The 18,199-nt window shown below is 41.2% G+C and overlaps 1 protein-coding gene across 2 annotated transcripts in view; it reads right to left on the bottom strand.

Moving 5' to 3' along the window:
* IL1RAPL2 (interleukin 1 receptor accessory protein like 2) overlaps positions 1 to 18,199 on the bottom strand; it is a 1,121,335-nt gene that overhangs the window by 1,082,717 nt on the left and 20,419 nt on the right. For both annotated transcript variants that reach the window (XM_082377189.1, XM_082377191.1), the window contains exon 1: positions 65 to 18,199. This exon is cut by the window's right edge and continues 20,419 nt beyond it. The gene's annotated coding sequence lies outside the window, so the exon portion shown is untranslated. The remainder of the gene's footprint in view (positions 1 to 64) is intronic.

Below are 18,199 nucleotides of genomic sequence, written 5' to 3'. Positions count from 1 at the left end.
AAGCCCAGGACGTTATCCCCTGGCCCTCGCCAACCAACTGTCCGATTTTGAGAATGGGCATTACCTGTCTGAGTCTTGCAAAACTTCTGGAGACGTCCAGCAGGGCTCAAGCGTGCAGTTCCATGTCTGGGTTCATCACGGTCCAGGGCGAGATGGAGAGCTGGGCTCCAGAGAGAGCGGACTCGAGCTTCCCGGGTGACAAGGGAGGCTGCCCAAAGGCGAGGGGGCTGGAGGAGGTGTGGGGAAGACGATGTCTTCCAGAGCAGCGAACAGGGCAGCCCCGCCCGTTTTCTCCACTCCCTGTCGTAGCCAAAGAGGATGCTAGAAAACTTATCCCCGCCCAGGGAAGATTTCTAGAGTTCAGCAGAGCTTCTGTGGACTTTAGGGGGAGCTGGCCAGGGAGAGGTTAAAGAGGGTTCCTAAATCGCTAGAATGGCAGGTGCCTCCTCTTGGCTCCGTGGCCAGAGTCTCCTAAGTCTCCTGCCTCCCAGCCTCTTCCTTCTTCGAGACTTTGCTTCGGAACAGCCTTGCTCCAGCCCCACCTCGTCTTGGCCAAATGGTGCACCTTGGGAGGCAGGCGCCTCAGCCTGTGGCCCTCACGCCCCTCAGGAGGCACGCATGCCCCAGAGGGCAGCAGCCCTATCGCCCTGACGGCAGCACAGGCGGCAGGTGCGAACTCTGCCTGACTGCCGCTCTCCTGCCTGTTCGCTGCTCCAACCTTGCCCGGGAACGTTCTCCAGGCAGTGCGCAAAAGCCTATGTATCTCCCCTAACTCCGAAGAAGGAGCGGTGCCCTGGAAGCGCGCTCCAGGCTCTCCTCACATCCTGCCACCGCTGCTGCCGCTCCAAAATATGCCTAGAGTAGGGGTAGGAGGGTAGTGGAAATCACCTACAGCTGCGTCTCGGTCGCTAACAGTTTGATGCCTCCGGGCTGACTGATTACACCGGGGAGGAGGTGGGGATTAGAGAGAACCGCTAAGCACGTCACGGAAAAGGGTTACTGCTGCTCCTCCTTTTCCACACCCCTTCGGATTTGGGAGCGCGGGGAGGGAGAGTGGGAAAGGCTTCCAACCCCGAGTTCCCCCATCCCCTGGTTTAAAAAAAAAAAAAAAAAAAAGCACTTCCCTCTTACCTTTCCAGGGAGAAGGAAAGCACGTCCCAGCAGCGCCGTCTAGCGTCCGTACCGGAGTAGGCCCGCCTACCGGGTTGGGGCGAGCGCTAAACTGGGTGAGGGAAGGCGGGGAAAGATGCTAAACAAAGTTTTTCAGCTATCCTGGTCCCCAGTTGCACCCACTGAGCAGGTATCTAATTCAGCCAGGAGTTCACCTGCTTGGTTCCCCCCAGGCCAGAACTTAATGTTATTAAAGACGCAGGCCACCTAATTGTATTCATAATGTGAGCTTCCTAGTACCGGAGAGGACTCCTCTTTTCCACCCCTCCCACGTTAGAGATCCTTAAGTCTCAGGGTTTTCCAGCCTCGCCAATCATACGGTGGGCAGGGATGGCTGGGACCCCAGGATGGGCTCGGAGATAGAACCCGGGCAGCGAACCCAGGCAATGATTGTTTATGCCGCGCACCTGAGGCTCGCGAGCGGTGCTCCTGACCACTTGAGTCTCCAAGGTCACGCAACCCGGGAGCTCCTCTCTTTAAGAGTGATGGGAGAGGGACTACGACTCGGGGACTGACAGGGTTTGAATTGCAGCAGATGGAGAGACCGTTTCCACGCCAGGTATCTCCCAGAGCGTTCTGCTCGGCTCACGGGCGCCTTGCTGATTAACACACTTAACAGGATTGCTCATTTAACGGGTCAGCTGAGCGCTGTGCGCCAGCATTTGCTGCTGCGCTCGGCTCCTATTAATCTGTCTTTCTCTAAGCTCTCTCCAGCTGTTCTCCTGAGTCTACTCCATCGCTCTGCACTAGCTACAGAGAGCGCGGCGAGAGAGCGAGAGAGCCAAAGACGGAGAAGGAGACCGGGACCGAGAGGGAGCAGCTGAGCGCTCCGTGCGCGCGGCTCGCAGCGCAGACCCGCGCTTTCCTTCTGTTTCCTTGGCCATTTGGCCTCGATCCACCATCCCCTGGACTGTTAAGGCCGAGCCTGTGCACAGTTAAAGTTCCTGTCCCTCTCTCACCTCTCATGACAAGTTTATGCATTCTTTTCTCCCCTTGACCATCTCATCAAATCTGGCGAAACCCCACCCTGAAAACTTCTTTCCGCAGTTGAGGTTAAGTCGGGGAATCAAGAGAGGTCAGGTGTGGAAGGTAAGGTCCTTTCGGCAGGAAACCAAGTTATCCTCCCAGGAGTTTGTTGTTTATACACACGGGGTGGTGGGGGAAGGGCTGTATTTTGCAACGGAAAAGGTCTTACATTTCCTGCTTCTGTTTTCTAACAGCTCCTCTTTTCAGATAAAAACTCATTATTCCGACGGGGACTAGACAGCCAGTTCTCCCTTGCTCTTTGTTGTAGAGCTCCTGCCAACGTCCCTCTGCTTGTGTGCTTGCCCTGAGCCGGCTGATCACCACTTCCAGCCATCCGTCCGCGCCTACATTAATGTTACTCGGATTCAACGCCAAGTGCTTCCAACAAGCCAGGGACTACAGCAACTCAGGGTGGAAGAACACGTCCTCCTCACAACTCACCTGCCTGGTGCCTCCAGTCTTGCCTTTAGCATAGCACCAAGCCCTCATGCCCTGGGCCTGAGCTGAGCAGCTAGGCTGTCATAGGTGAGGCCATTTGGCCAAACCAGGAAATCTCACTTACAATAGGGTGTTAACGAGCCAGCAGTCAGGGTGAAGGGATCTCGTTGGGGATAGCAGCCAATAATATCCCTAAGCAATTTGTCAAGTAGTCAACACAGTTAAAAAAAATAAAACAAAAAAAAAAACCCCAAAAACCCTCTTCCTGTCCTGTTGATTCCTTTTATCATCTTTCTATGCCCAAGTCCACCCAACTTCACTCTAACACTCAGTGCCTTTGTGTATCCAAGTTCTGTACCTGCTGCCCCATCAAAACTTACTCTCCTGTGTACTGACCATTCTTTCAGTACTCTTCCTGCTGATGACAATGTGTTGGTGTCCCAGTGTGATAAATGCCTAACTAGTCTAGCTAACCTTACTCCCCTGGGTAATATCACCCTTCACCAGAGGCTTTAAGAAGACTTTCCAGAGTTGGGGAACTAAGGCACTATGGCAGATCAGTGGATTTTCTTTGCTCTTTGACCTATCCTACTGGTCTGGCTTATGGTTAAATGAAGCAATTGCAAAAGAGTTGAGGAATATAGGAATAAAGAGACAAAATAGGAACAAAATGCCAAGAAAATGGAGAAGGAACCACTGATTTCTCAAAAACAATTTAGTGAAACTTTGTGGTCTAGGGCCTTGCTCCTCAAAGTGATATCCATGGACCAGCAGCATTGCGGCATCACCTGGGAGCTTGCTAGAAATGCAGAATCTTAGGCCACAGCCCCAGAACTACTGAATCAGAAACTTCGCTTTAACAAGATCCTCAGGTGATTTCAAACACATTAACAATTGAGAAGCATTTTAAAGAAAATCTTTCAACTCTGCCTAGCCCAGGAGACGAAAAAGGGCAATTAGTGTGATCACCCAAGGATCTAATAGTAGGGTCTGGTACCACCATTGTCAGATGATAAGCACCAAAGAACAAGGCCAGAGCCATCTGTTTAGACCAATTAGGCCCAATCTATTTCATGACTAGGGACATATATCAAGTTATAGTTAGCACCCCTACCTACAGATGGCCTTTTTGCAAAACTGCCCTTAGTTACATGAAGAAATAGGTGAGAGTGTGGCATAGCTTAATATAATTCAATCGCTACTGCTGAATAAACAAATTGATTCCCATGTTCCACTAGGGAAGGGTAAGTATCATCATCTTCCTAATAATATTAAGAACAGGACTTTACAGAGTTCGGCAAATTATGGGCACTCAATATATGCTCGCCGATTAATGGTGAGAAGAGCTGATAATCATTTAGTGAAGCCAAAAGTCTTTACAAAATTAACAGTTGGGATAAGTAGCTTTGCAAAAAAATAACCAAAAAATATGCTGAACTTAAACTTATCTCTTCCCAAGGCAAATTTCAAAGTTACCTATTAGGATAATAAGGTGAGACTAGATAACAAATAGTTACTGAATGTCTGCTCATTTACCAGGTGCCCTACATACTTGATCTTATTTCATCCACGTTTCTAGACCTGGCTGATGGCCAAAATTACTCATTTAGCACCTTGTTAAAGATTCCTGGAACCATGCTGCAGATCTATTAAATCAGAATCTCAAGGAGTGAACCGCCTCAGGTGGGGAGCACCTTTCTAAGCAAAACTTAAAACCCATGAACCATAAGGAAAGAGATTGATAAATTTTAGTACATACTAATTAAACAGTTCTCCAAAGGGGAAAAAAAAAAAAACCACAATAAGCAAAGTCGAAAGACAAACCATAAACTGGGAGAAAAATTGCAACAACTCAAAGGGAGAATTTTATGAATATATAAAGGGCTCTTACAAATCAGTTAGAAAAATAACCCAACAGAAAAATAGGCAAAGGACATGAATAGATATAGAGTTAAAAATGTGAATGGACATGTATACATGGGGAAATAACTGCGAACTAAACCATAATGGCAAAGAATAAAAATGTTCCATAGTACCTGGTGTTGGCAAGCATGTGAAGAAACGGATCCTCTCATTCACAGTTAGCTGGAGTGTAAATTAGTGCGACCACTTTGGAGAACAATATGGCAATGTCTATAGAAACTACTGATATGAACTGATTCACCATACACATACTCATATATAAAAAGATATTTCTGTGTGAATATTTAAGAAATTAGTAACAGTGGTTCTTTTTTGGAAGAGGGGGTTACTGGCAATGTGAAGTGAGATTATGTTTTATTGTTTTACTACATATTATGTGGTACATTGGAATTTGTCACACCCTCACTGTTAAAGAATTATCCATTTACACCCTTTACCTTGTGACTTTGAGTACCTCCCACTAGAGTAAGAGGAGTGTATTTCCCCTATTCCACTGCAGTTGGCCACATGACTTGCTATGACCAAAGGAATATTAGCAGACTTGATGCTAATGGCTCGGCTCCTCATGCTTCTGCTACCCACCAGTAGTCCTGGTTAGCTCCTGGTCCAAAGAGAATAAGATACATGGACTAAACCTGAAACCAGCCCACAGAGTAGGGCCAAGCCCAGGCAAGCCCAAATGAGATCAGTGAACCTAAGCTGACTTACAAACCAAGCTGACTTAACAAACTTGTGAATAGGAAACAGATGTTTGTCGTGGTATGACATTGATACTTTGTGGGGGTCCTTATCATAATGCATTATTGCAACAATAACTGACTAATGCAATTCCGTTTACACTTAGAAATATTCACCATATGCATCTATTATTTTCCACCTAAGTATTTTTTAAATCATAAATAATTATCTATCATTAGGATAAACTATGGAACATCTGTACATACTTTCTACTTCAGATTTATATTAAACTTAATTCCAGTGATAAAAAGAAATGTTATTCCTATATAGCTGTGTTCCCACTTTCCCATTTTTGTACCATTAATATTATACATATTACATCTATTCATGTCACAAACCCAAGAATGCACTGCTATAATTATTACAGTATATGATTTTATGTCTTATTAAGAAGCTGAGAGAAGAAAGGAAATCAAATATATATTTATATTGTTTGCATTGTTAGCCCTATTTACCACTTCTGATTCTCTTCATTTTTTCCAATGGCTATGAGTTACCTTCTGCTGCTATTTCCTTATTCTAATATAACATTGCTTCCACCAACCTGATTTGTGCTGTTATTGTCAAATATTACATTTCTACCTGTTACAATCCTAGCAGCACAAATATACAATTGCTTTTTAAATCAGTGAAAAGAATAAAGGAAAAGAAATATTTATATGGTCTTTTATAATTACCTTTGCTGGTGCTTTATTTTTCTTCATGTGGATTGAAATTACTTTGTGGGGTCACTTGCTTTCATACTGAGGAACCTCAATTAGCATTTCTTATAAAATGGATCTTTTGCAACAAATTCTATCATTATTTCATCTGAGAATGTTTTTATTTTGCCTTAATTTTTGAAAGCTCCTTTTGCTGGATATGGATTCTTAATTCATAGTTTTTTTCTTCTTTCAGCGTTTTGGGTATGTCATTCCAATGCTTTCTGGCCTCCATTGTTTCTGAGAGAAACCATCTTTTTCTCTTTATTGGGGTTTTGTTGTACATGATAAGTCATTTTTCTCTTGCTGCTCTTAAGAGTTTTCTCTTTGTCTCTCAGCATTTTTACTATGATGTGTCTGCATGTGGATCTCTTGGTATTTATCCTTTTTTAGTTCATTGGCCTTCTTGGATATGTAGATTAATGTTCATCAAATGAGGGAAGTTTTCAGCCATTATTTCCACAAATTTTTTTTCTACTCCTTTCTTTCCTCTCCTTCAAGTACTTCCATTATGCATAGTTTAGTGTGCTTTAATGGCATCCCACATTTCACCAAGGCCCTATTCTTTTTTTCATTATATTTTTCTCTCTGTTCTTCGGATTGCATAATATCTAATGATCTATCTTCAAGTTCACTGACTTTTTTTCTTCTGCCAGTTCAAATCTACTGTTGGGCTCCTCTAACAAACTTTCACTTTTGTTATTGTACTTTTCAGTCCCAGAATTTCCATTTGGTTTTTTTTTTTTAAATAATTCTATCTCTTAATTGTTATTTGATTACATTTTCATCATAAATTATTTTACTTCTTTAAGCATAGTTTACTTTAGTTATTTAAACATATTTATAGTGACATCCTTGAAGTCTTTGTCTGTTAAACCTGACATTTTGGCCCTCTTACAGGCAGTTTCTATTGCCTGGTCGTTGTTTTTTTCTCTTTAATGTAAATGAGTCATGCTTTTCTGGTTTGTTTTTGCATATCTTGTTATTTGGAGTTGAAAATTGGAGATTTAAGGTAATGTAGCAACTCTGGACACTGATTCCCCTCCCCACTCTCTGAGGCTTGTTTTTGTTTTTGCTTGTTCTTTATTTGTTTAATAACTTGGATAGGCTATTTTAGTGAAGTCTATTTTTCCCACATGTGAAGCCTTTGGTGTCATTCCTCAGTGGACAAAGCCTAGGCCATGCACACAATCATCCTGGAATGACTGTAGTTTTAGCAGGGCTCTCTTTAATTGTCTCTTTCCCTGACCTCTCTGTTAGGCTGTGTGCCTCATTAGGTATCACACCCAGCTGTTATGCTCCAGGAACTGGGTTGAATTTTCTATTGTTTTCAACAATATTCCATGCATAAACTGTTCCATGGTCTGCACCAGTTAAATTTGGCCAAGACTAGTTTTGGGAGCCAGTCTTCAAGGTTTGCTCTGACTGCAGGATGGCTTTTCACTGCTGTCTCTTACCATGGTTCTCTAGTGAACTAGCTATCCTATGGTTTATCTTGTTGTTCTGAATTAAAAAGAGCTACTAGCCTCCTCTGATTTGTTTACCACCAAAATCTCCACTGTTTTTGAGTTCCCTTAGGCTCGAACTTCCCTCATATTCTATTTCAAATAAGTCATTTCATTTCAGGAAAGCTTCAGAACATTCTGTTATTGTGGAATAAATATTGCTTTATTTACTGTATGCCTTAGGACAATTTCCAGTTTTTCTTTTAAAGTTTTCATCAGTTATGCTTGTTTCAACAGGGAGTGGATCTGTGGAGCTCCTCATACTGCCATCCCAGAAGTGGAACTCTTAAATGAGTTTTTAAAGTTAAAATATTTGTGAAAGGAGTATGGATAGCAACACAAACTCTGCCCTCAAGAAGTAAATATATATCAGAAGAAAGAAGAAAACTCACAGGTCACAATGGCACAGGTGAGAATACAGTGAGTTAACTTCGAACAGGAGAAATTGTAGGGAACCAGAGGAGGGAAAATAATGTTGGGAGGAATCAAGGAAGGCTTCATGAAGGAGGTAGCATCTGAGGATGGTTTAAAATATAGGTGGATATGAAGAGGGGAATTTCAGGCAGAAGACATAGCATCCATTTATTCATTGTTCAATGAATATTTGTTGAGAGCGTACTGTATGTCAGACACCATTTCTAGTTGCTGGGTATATAGCAGTGAACAACACAGACAAAAATCTCTGCCTGAATGAAACTTAAATTCTGGTGGTAAAGGGGTGGGGGGAGTGGGACAGAAAAGAAATTTAGTTTATAAGTAAGTGGTATAATATAGCAGAGAATGGTGCTATGAGAAAAGTAAAGCAGGGTAGGTGATATGGAGAGGGCCAGGAAAACTTTAATTTTAAATAGAGTGGTCAAGGAAGCCTCACAGGAAAATCAAGGTTTGAGGAATGTCTTAAAGGAGATAAGGGAACAAACCCCATTCTATAACTGGGACAGAATGTTCCAGGCAGAAGGAATAGGAAGTGCAAAGGCCTTGGGGCAGGAGCATGCTCAGCAAAGGAAAACAGCAAATAGACCAGTGTGGCCAGGACTAAGTGAGTAAGGATTCAAAGTAGTAGAATTCAAGTTCAGTGAGATAGCAAGAGGGCCAGAGAGGCTAAGTATGAGCAAGTGTGTATGGCAAAACTCTGTGGTGCATTTTATGAGAAAAGGGGGCCATGTGGTTTGTGGCCTAGAGTCCCTAGAAAGGATGAGTGAGAGAGAGAGAGACCTGGAACAATAGACTGGAGCCAATATGTGGAGGGCCTCAAATGTCAGGCTGAGGATCTTGTATTTAATTCAGTGGGAAAGACAGAGCTTCATAGGTATAACCTTCAAAACCCAGACTCATAAGGAGGCAGAATATGTCTTCTCTTCTCTCCTCATCTTCCTCCTTGTTTTATCACCATCTTCCTACTGAGGCCAGAAGTGGGCAAAAGCAGCAAGCTCAAGAACCAGAAGGCAGGTACAGGCCAGGGATAACCACTGAGCTGGCTCTCCCCTCTTATATCTCAAGCCTTGACTGACTTCTTGGTGGGGAGGAGATCCCTGTCTAATACTCAACAGCTTTCTTTGACAAAACTAGTTCTCATGTTTTACTACACTGTCAGGAAATTTCTCCTTACATGTCACCTAAATCCCTTTACCTTTGGTTCATTCCTTAGAGAAGCAAGCAACTCTTCCATCAGCTTGGGTTTCTGAAGAGAACAGGAAAAAAAATAAGACTTTGACTGAAAAACCTCTGTTGCCCTCAAAGAAAGGAAGTGAATATTTATTTATTTTTATAATCACCAAGAAACCCCTTGTCAAAGGAAAGTCAGATATCACTAAGCATCAGCACATTTGCCAGAAAGGGTAAAGTCAGTTATATATAGCCTTCTAAATCAATTGATTGGAGTTCGGGCTTTTGTCAGTCACTAAAAGAAGAAATTCCTCTGCATTATAATAAAAGAAAATCCCAATCATAGAACAACAACAACAACAACAACAACAAAAAAAACGGTAATCCCGTGCTTAAAGAAGCACCTCTGACACTTAGGGAAATGGTTTTGCCACATCAGGAGCCAAGACTGTCTCTATAATGATGCTTTAAATTGGACTTGTACTTCAAATAGCAATGCTGTAGGTTAAGGTTTCTGGCTTTGACATGAGTACTTTTAAAGCACTGAGAAGTTGGGGGCCAATCTTAAAGAAAGAGAGCGCCATAAGGTAATTAATTATTGCAGTGTGTTTCTAGATAAACACTCTTATACAGCATTCTAGTAATTGAAACTCTCAGCTGTCATTGCAGTTCATTTATGGCACAAGGAAAACTGCTCCTTTTATTAAGATGCCCTGGCAACATCGTGCGATTCTGTAATGTGTTCTAGATCATCAGAGAAAATTTTAAGTATCCTCTACATCAGTTTACCATCAAGTATATGATACTGTTGTCTCAGTATTTGAAAACTGGTATATGAATGATAATTTTTATTAACCAGACTGCTGGATTAACCAGAACATCATTTTCCTTAGCCATACCCAATAGCTGATACTTTAACACAATAAAAATCATGTTTGACTAGAAATTGTTACAGAACAAGAATAAACACCAGGAGTAGCTTTATCATTGCATGCCATGGCCTTGTGATCTGCTCTAAACTTTAAGACAAAGATCTTTTTAACAAAATTTCAAAACCCTGTCTTAGACAATTCAGGCTGCTATAACAAAAATGCCATAGACCTGGTGATTTAAACAACAAACATGTATCTCTCACAATTCTGGAGGCTGGACATCTGAGATCAGGGTGCCAACATGGTCGGGTTCTTAGTGATGGCTTTCTTCCTGGTCTCTTTGTATCCTCACATGATGGAGAGAGAGGGAGAGAGAGGAAGAGAGGAAGGGGGATAGAGAGACAGACAGAGTGAGGGGGGTGGTAAAGAAAGAGGGAGGGAGGGAGAGAGAGAGAGAAAAAAAGGAGTTCTCTGGTGTCTCTCCTTATAAAGGCACTAATCCCATTAATAAGGGCTCCACCCTTATGACCTAATTACCTCCTAATGTTCTTACCTCCTAATACTGGGGGTTCAGATTTCAACATACAAATTTTGAGGGGGACACTATCATTCGGTCCATAACAAACCCCTATTCTCTAAAAGAGTGCCAACTTTCGGCAGGCAGTTTAACTTAAAAACACCAAGAGCCATTGAAAGCCTCCAATAAGAACTGCCCCCAACACCCAGCCCCATACCACCCCCAATATAAATCTTCACTTCTTAGAATATAAGACAACATCTTAGGGATCTGGGTAGCTGTTATTTACTTCCTGTGAAGGTACCAAAGAAAATTCACATTTGTCAAAAACATCACTAATTAATTCTCAAAAAGTAAAATTTCACTTTGTTGGACTTTCACTGCATGCTGGTTATTTTAGATCATACACGTTGAAGCAAAGCAGCAAAGCTCCATGCAGAACATACCCGGGTAGGAATCAGAAAATCTGAGAAATTTTTCTGTTGCTGTTGTGGTTGTTTTTAAAATCATCTGTTCCTTATTTGGTATCTCTGTTTTTCTCTCTCTAAATTGCCTTGGGAGGAGGGGTGAGGAGTGATATTGTCACCTGACAGGGATATGATACAGAATAATAAAAAAGTTCCTGCAAATCATTTAGAATGCCTTGGAGATAAATACCAACTAGCTACTATTATAGTATCATTAATAAGCTAAAAATAATAATCAGACACAGTTAGTGGAAATGCTGTGCTAACATAAAATACACTGTTTCATAGCAGAAAGGATGGATTTGGATCTTGATATTTTTCTTTCTCTCTTGCCTAGTATTGCCATTCCATCATGAATCATACTGGACATCCATTCTCAGGTCCTCTGAGTCAGTCTCCTTATGTGATGACCAGGACTCAAAATTTGTTTCTCTTTTCCTTGTCGTGGTCACAAGCTCTAGACACAACAGTGATCCTACCAATTCACTTCAGATCAACAAAACCATTATCAATGTTGAATCTTTCTAAATCTTTCAATGAGAAAATGTCAATAAGCAGAAATTTCTCTTTCATATGCCAAAAATTCATACAAGAATGCTAAGACCTCTTCAGCAATTTAGAACCTCTGACACTTTAGACCATCTTTCACTTCTTTTGTCAGGATTGTGGCATAAAAGTGTTATGCTTTAAATTATTTATCATGTCACTTCTTAGAGTTATCTCTTTTTTTAGCTGAATTAAGAGATTAGGCACATTGCAATAAAATAACCCATGGGCTTTGAAATATATAGTAAGGTGAAATTATTTTTAATGATACCTTTGATTTATATTTTAATTTTAAATGCACAAAGTGGCATCATTAAACATACTTTAACTTTTTATAATAAATCAGTGGTACCTTAATTACTATGTTATAAAGTAAGGACACATAAATTATTCATACATATCTACTGCAAATTGAATTTTTAAAACTAGCTTTATTTTCCATATTCTGGTCTCATCTTAGCCACTAGTGGAAAATAGTCCATTTCACAGCCGCTGCTAATATGACACAGTTGGCAGTCTTTACTTGGAATAGGCTTAAAAGTGAATGAAAAGAGAAATGTCAATGTTGTAGAATATAGATCAGATGAGAGCATCCTTCCAGCGAAATTGAGCATTTACACAATAACAGAATAAGGAACGAGTTCTCACAAATGTTACTGTTGGTTAAAGGAGAATTTAGACATCCAAATATTTTAGATTTTGTCCTTTGAGGTTTATTGATTTTATGGGGTCTTCTTATTTAACTCATTATTTGAGAACATTGCACTAAGGACCTCCCTCTCCCTCCCGGTTTGCTCCAAGTCACCTGTCCACTTTGCTCCTATTCCCTAAGGGCTTGGGTGAGCACAGAACTCTCACTTTATGCCTCGTTAGGTGTGAAGAACAGGCAAGAGTGAGGACCAGGAATCAGTGATGTGATGGAAGCTATGGATCCAGCCCCTTACAAGGTCATGGTTTTGTCTCCTTGGTGCTCTCCTAGGCTGGCAGAGAAATTGAGATGAGGCAAAGGCCCTATTTAACCCCTCTCTGCAGTACCAGTTGCCCTGCCACAGAAACTCTCCCACTTCCATCACTACCCAGGTGGGGGTACCTTTAGCAAAAACTGTCAATTTGATTCTGCTCCTCCTTCCTTTTGGTACCTAGGAGCCCAGGTTGCACCTCTAGCTGCACAAGGGTTCCCATTAGTCACCTCACCTGAGCCTTCTCTTTCCCAGCAGCACTCCACACTTGAAACCTTTCTCCTTCTCCTCTTGCCCTTCAAACTTCCCTTGGATCCAGCCCCTTGGATCTTTGCTCTCTATTTGCAAACTGAGAAAGTGCTCAGACAATAACGGGTTGTTGTAGTAATATGTATAGTACTGAATGCTAACAGAAGCCCTTTCTTTATCCCCAAGAAGAGCTTGGGAATGTCCAGCTCTGTAGCAAGAAGAGAAGTCATTGTGTGGGGAATCGGACCCCTTCAATGTTATCCACCACAGTGCTAGATTACCCAAAGGCACAGAATATACTACTTAAGGCAACAACAAATCAGCTGTTCCCACCCACTCCCATACCAAGAAGAATAAATTCTGAAATATGTTGGTATTTGATAAATAAAGGGGGAAAAGCAATGATTTAGTCATACAGGAGAAAATTAGAACTTTAAAAACATTCAATTATTTTAAGGTTTGGAGTTTTTACAGGGGGAGGCATAATTTTAGAGCTTAGAACCTCTAAAGATCTTGTCCGTGCCCCAAGGCTAGGTGGACTGTTATTGCCATTACCACAACCCTTTCCGCCTTGTAAGGTCAAGCACAGCTAGGATGCAGAGAGGAAGAGAATGTAAGCTGTAGCACATGGGACCAGATGCAAGTGCAGGAACAATAACTCTAGCCTTCTTAATGGTTTCAGGCTCTCTCACTCTCATTAGAGGGCCTGGGAGGCCCTACATTGCTCCTGGGATATATGTCAATGCAAGCCAAAATGATCAGCGCAACTGTGAAGGAGAAGATTCTTTGATGATGCTCCTAACTCTGGCCCTTCCCCACTAGTGCCCATCCCCTCCAGAACTTACTGTCCCTAACTACTCCACTGAAGCTCAGCAGCCAATCAGGTTTATATTTCTTCCTGTCCTTGACTCTCCCCCCACTGCTCCCTGCCCTCCTGCAAAATCATTAAAGTAAGAACTAATTTGGTAAACTCATTTCTAATAATGAGTTTGAGAGGGCGATCATTTGCAGCAATAACATGAGACTGGAAGTCAGATAAAATTGGATTCGAATTCTAGCAGCACCAATACAATACTTATGAGCTGCATGATCTTGGGCAAAGTAACCAGCCTCACTGTGCCTCAGCTCCTCAGCTGTAAAATGGGTATAATAATAATCATACCCACTTCATTAGAGATTGTTTTGAGAATTAAATAATATATTATATGAAAAATATTTATATTGGCAGATAGACACTCAGAAAGTGTTAGTTCCTTTTCCCCTAACGAGAAAAGAAACACATGTATATTTGCATAGTGAGGTTACAACCCAATGTCTTTGGTTTTTAATTCAAGCAACAAAATATTTATGGACCATCTACTATGTGGCAGGAACTCTTCTAGGTTCTGGGGATTCTGAACAAAATAGACAAAATTCTACACCTTCATGGTGCTTATATTTTAGTGGAGAGAGATAGATCCTAAAAAATAAATAGATATGTATATAACATATCAGATGTTGATAAGTGATATGAAAAGAGATAAAGCAGTGGCAAGGGAATAGATTGTGTGGGGTATGCAGGGAGAGTTACAATGTAAAACAGGGTGCTCAAGGTGGAAAGCTCAATATAGATATCTGAGGGAAGTTCATCTCAGGCAAAGGAAACAAGTATAAACTGTCAGGTGGGAGTGTGTCTGGTATGTTCAGAGAACAGCAAGGAGGCCAGGGGCCTGGAACAGTGTTAATGAGGGGAACTAACAGAATCTCACAGAGGTAAGTTGTGAAGTCAGATCATGTAGACCTCATGGATCACAGCAAGCAATTTGGCTCTTACTTTGTGTGAGATGAAAAGCCACTGGCAGGTTTTTGAGCAGAGAGTGACATGATCTGACATGCATCTTTAGAGTCAGTGGCTTTGTTGAGATAGACAAGAAGGGGAGAAAGAACAGAAGCACAAATCCAACACCAACCAAGATATTATGGTGGCTTAGACTAGAGTGGTAGCAGTGGAGATGAAGAGAAGTAGACTTGTTATGATATGTTTACCCATATCAAACGGTGGTAAATACTCGGGAGAATACTAACTTAGCGTAAGAGGGAAAGGTTGCTGGGCTCTGGGTTAAGTTGTCAGGAAGTCTGATGCTCACAGAACACATTGCAGGGAAGGAGGACGACATTGTGGAAAAACATGTAGAAAATCGATTTGAGGCAGACACCCTTACAGGGCTTTGTGATCCATCTAGGTCATTGTTCTCAACTCTGTGCATTGGACCTCCTTGAGAGATTTTTTTAATGTAACAAAACAAAAACAAAAACAGGAAACATCAATTCCCCAGGCCCCATTCCAGATTGATTAAAGCTGAATGTATGAGGGTCAGGGCCTGGGTATCAGTATTTTTTACAACTCCCCAGGTAATCCTAAAATACATCCAAGGTTGCAAACCACTGACCTAGAATACAAGTCTGGCCCTGCCACTCAACTTTAGAAAGAGATCCAGATGGGTTCCACTCCTGGTAATACTAATGGATTAGTTGAATCTATTGCCTTGATCATCTGATACATAACCTCAGAATGTGGCCACAAATCGGGCGCTTCCAAATCCCTCCAAAATTGCTTACCACCAGCTCCCCTTTCCCAGCTAGCTCCTTCTCTTCCATTGAAGTTTGCTTTCACATGGCCATCCAATTCCAAACCTAGACTGAAGCTGCCATGCTGACAATTGCTCTACCCTATACCACATACCAAGGCTGCTGCTTCTAGCAGGTTTTGATCACTTAATGCACAGCAGCAGAATGTTCCCCCTACCCCATCTACAAACATTCACACTTAGAGTTTAAAATACACCTCAGAAGTGCTTTACTATTATGAAAGCAGTAATTCCCAACATTGATTGCACATTAGACTCACACAGCTTTAAAAAAAAATACCCAGGCTCAGGCCTCACCCCAGACCAATTTAATCAAAATATATGGTGGTGGGGCTCAGGGATCAGTATTTGTTCAAAAGCTCTCCAGCTTTTTTGACTGTACAGCCACAGCTGAGAATCACTGTTCTACATCTGTGCTTTTAATATCAGTCCTCTAACGTTACACCTCACAGTTTTGTTTTCAAATCTGTTTTCTAGACTGTACCTAGGGAGCAAGATGAAAATCTCTTATTCTAAGAAATAATAACTTTAATATTGCTAACAAACAGTGATGTAACAAGGATAGGGAAGTGGAGCAACTGCCCTGGGTGCAGACAATAAGGGGTATATTTTCTTTAGAGAATTTTAAAATAATAATAAAATTGACTAAAAATCAGTTTGCTTTTTATTATCACCAAGTGCCATCATTTCTAAACAATGTTAGTGATAAAATCTCCTCACAAGGCAGATCGCTCCTACCGCTCTCCCCTCTTAGTATGCCTCTGCTAACATAATCACTCTCGTAACCAGGTGTGGGAAGTGCAATTGCTATAAGTTGGTTTCAACTATAATTTCACAAAGGAGAGAACAAGAAAGACATCTTTACAAAAAGAATCTTCCAGAGTTGTTAAAGCAATTTAGGGAAAAAGGGCATTCTTTAACTATACTAGCTTTGCATAATAAGCCCCCTCTTTTTTTTTGCAAAAGAAATAGTGATGTTTGAATAAGAGCACATGATAGATGGTTAAATGTTGTATCCATACACACTTCTTTGTACAACTGATGTAGTAGATACGATGAATTGGAACATAGCATCCATTCCCACCTCCTTGTAGTGCGCCTGCCTGTAATACAGATACTAGAAGGCTGAAAACTCCATGGTTCTAGTTGCAAATTAGGGAAATTTCAGTGAGGTAAGGACATCTTCCTGCAGCTTTGACCATTGCTAATAACCAAAAGCAAGATCTGGAAGCCTTGGGTCTTGCTGCAGCAGCATTCCAGGGTCCAGTCACTAGATCTTTATTAAGAGGTAGTTGTAAAACAATTATTCTCCAATAAAGATGTTAAAAAAAGAGAGATAGTTGTAGTAATGGCAGTGAATTCCTTATTGCTGGGTTGCCGATATGGCAATGTGGTCTTAAGGTCAATTTTAATGTTCTAGTCATGACCTCCTCGCTGCTGTCATGCCTCACCTTCCTGAATGTAGCAGTGTTAACAGTACCCTGATGGGCCAGTTAGTCCTTCCTAGAGGCCTAGCCTACAGTCCACTTCTCTAGCCGAGAATTTTATAAGCACCTGCTTCCTTGTATTAAACAATTATCTGCTTAAAATAGCTCAAGTGGTTGTTTCATATAAATGAGTGCTAACTGATACAGTATTAGGTACCATTCACCCATTCGGCAAATATTTGTTAAGCAATTATTTCAGTGAACATGACAAGTAAAAATCCCTGCCCTCATAGAGCTTATATTCTAGTGGCAGGATACAGAAACTAAGAATAAATATATGTTTTAAGTAAATGATATAGTATGCTAGAAATTGATAGTGCTTTTGAAGTAAAATAAGAGAGATAAGGAGTGCCAGGGTTTGGAGCGGATGAACTTTCAAATGAAGTGACCACATTATTCTTCATTAAGAGGGTAACATTTGATGAAAGACTTGAAAGTAATGAGTATCCATACTAATTGATCAGACGTCCATTCTAACTGGTCAATGCCTCTGACATACCAATTGGAAAAGTTACTGAATATTACACATAGAAACTGGAACAATTCATAACAATATGAATATTCTGAACCTCCAAAGTCCACTAAATTTCCTTTGCCAACAGAAGAAGCCCCTCCTCATAAGCTGGTAAATGTGGTCCTGCCTTGCTGAAATACCCCATAGCGCTACCACCCCTCAAAGTCTGACTGGAGGAGGGAGAAGAATCACATGCAAAAAGTATTCCAAGATTCTGTTAATTTTTGTCTGCATAAACGTGAGGAATATGTGTAAGGATGGATTAAGACTCTTACACAAAGGAAGTACATACTTACACAAAGGAAGTACATACTTTTTGATAGGATTTGTAGAAACAGCTACACTTAAAATAATCCCTGATTTAAATGTACTAGCTCAGAGAGCACACATGATTTATCAATATGGCCAATCAAGAGTAGAAGCTCTGGTAAAACTCCTGCAGTTTGGGCTGCACCCCTACAGAATTGCACCCTAAGATTCAGGATGAATTAGAAGTAAAAAACTTCTCACACAGATTACAGCTCAGTTCTGAGTCATTTTGGTGACCCAGAAAATCTCCATCCTAATATTAGATTAAGATGATCCCAGATTGCTAGTGTTCTCAGGTACCTGGCAGAAGCAACAGAAAATACTTCATTTCTGGAAGATGACATTATCTCAAGTTTCATATTATTTCTAAAAACAAACGCTTTAATAAAGTATCTGGCATACATGAAAGATAAACCAAACCAGGCAATACAAACAAGAAATAAAAGCAATGACAGGGCATAGAAACAGAATCACAGGATTCCAGATATTGAAATTTTCAGACACAAAATTTAAAATAACTATGTTTGCTAGTTTCTAGGAGATAAG

The sequence above is a fragment of the Balaenoptera borealis genome (assembly GCF_965194805.1).
Source record: "Balaenoptera borealis genome assembly, chromosome: X".
Taxonomy (NCBI): domain Eukaryota; kingdom Metazoa; phylum Chordata; class Mammalia; order Artiodactyla; family Balaenopteridae; genus Balaenoptera; species Balaenoptera borealis.
The sequence above is the reverse complement of the archived record's forward strand: the minus strand, read 5'-3'. Positions and strand labels throughout refer to the sequence as shown.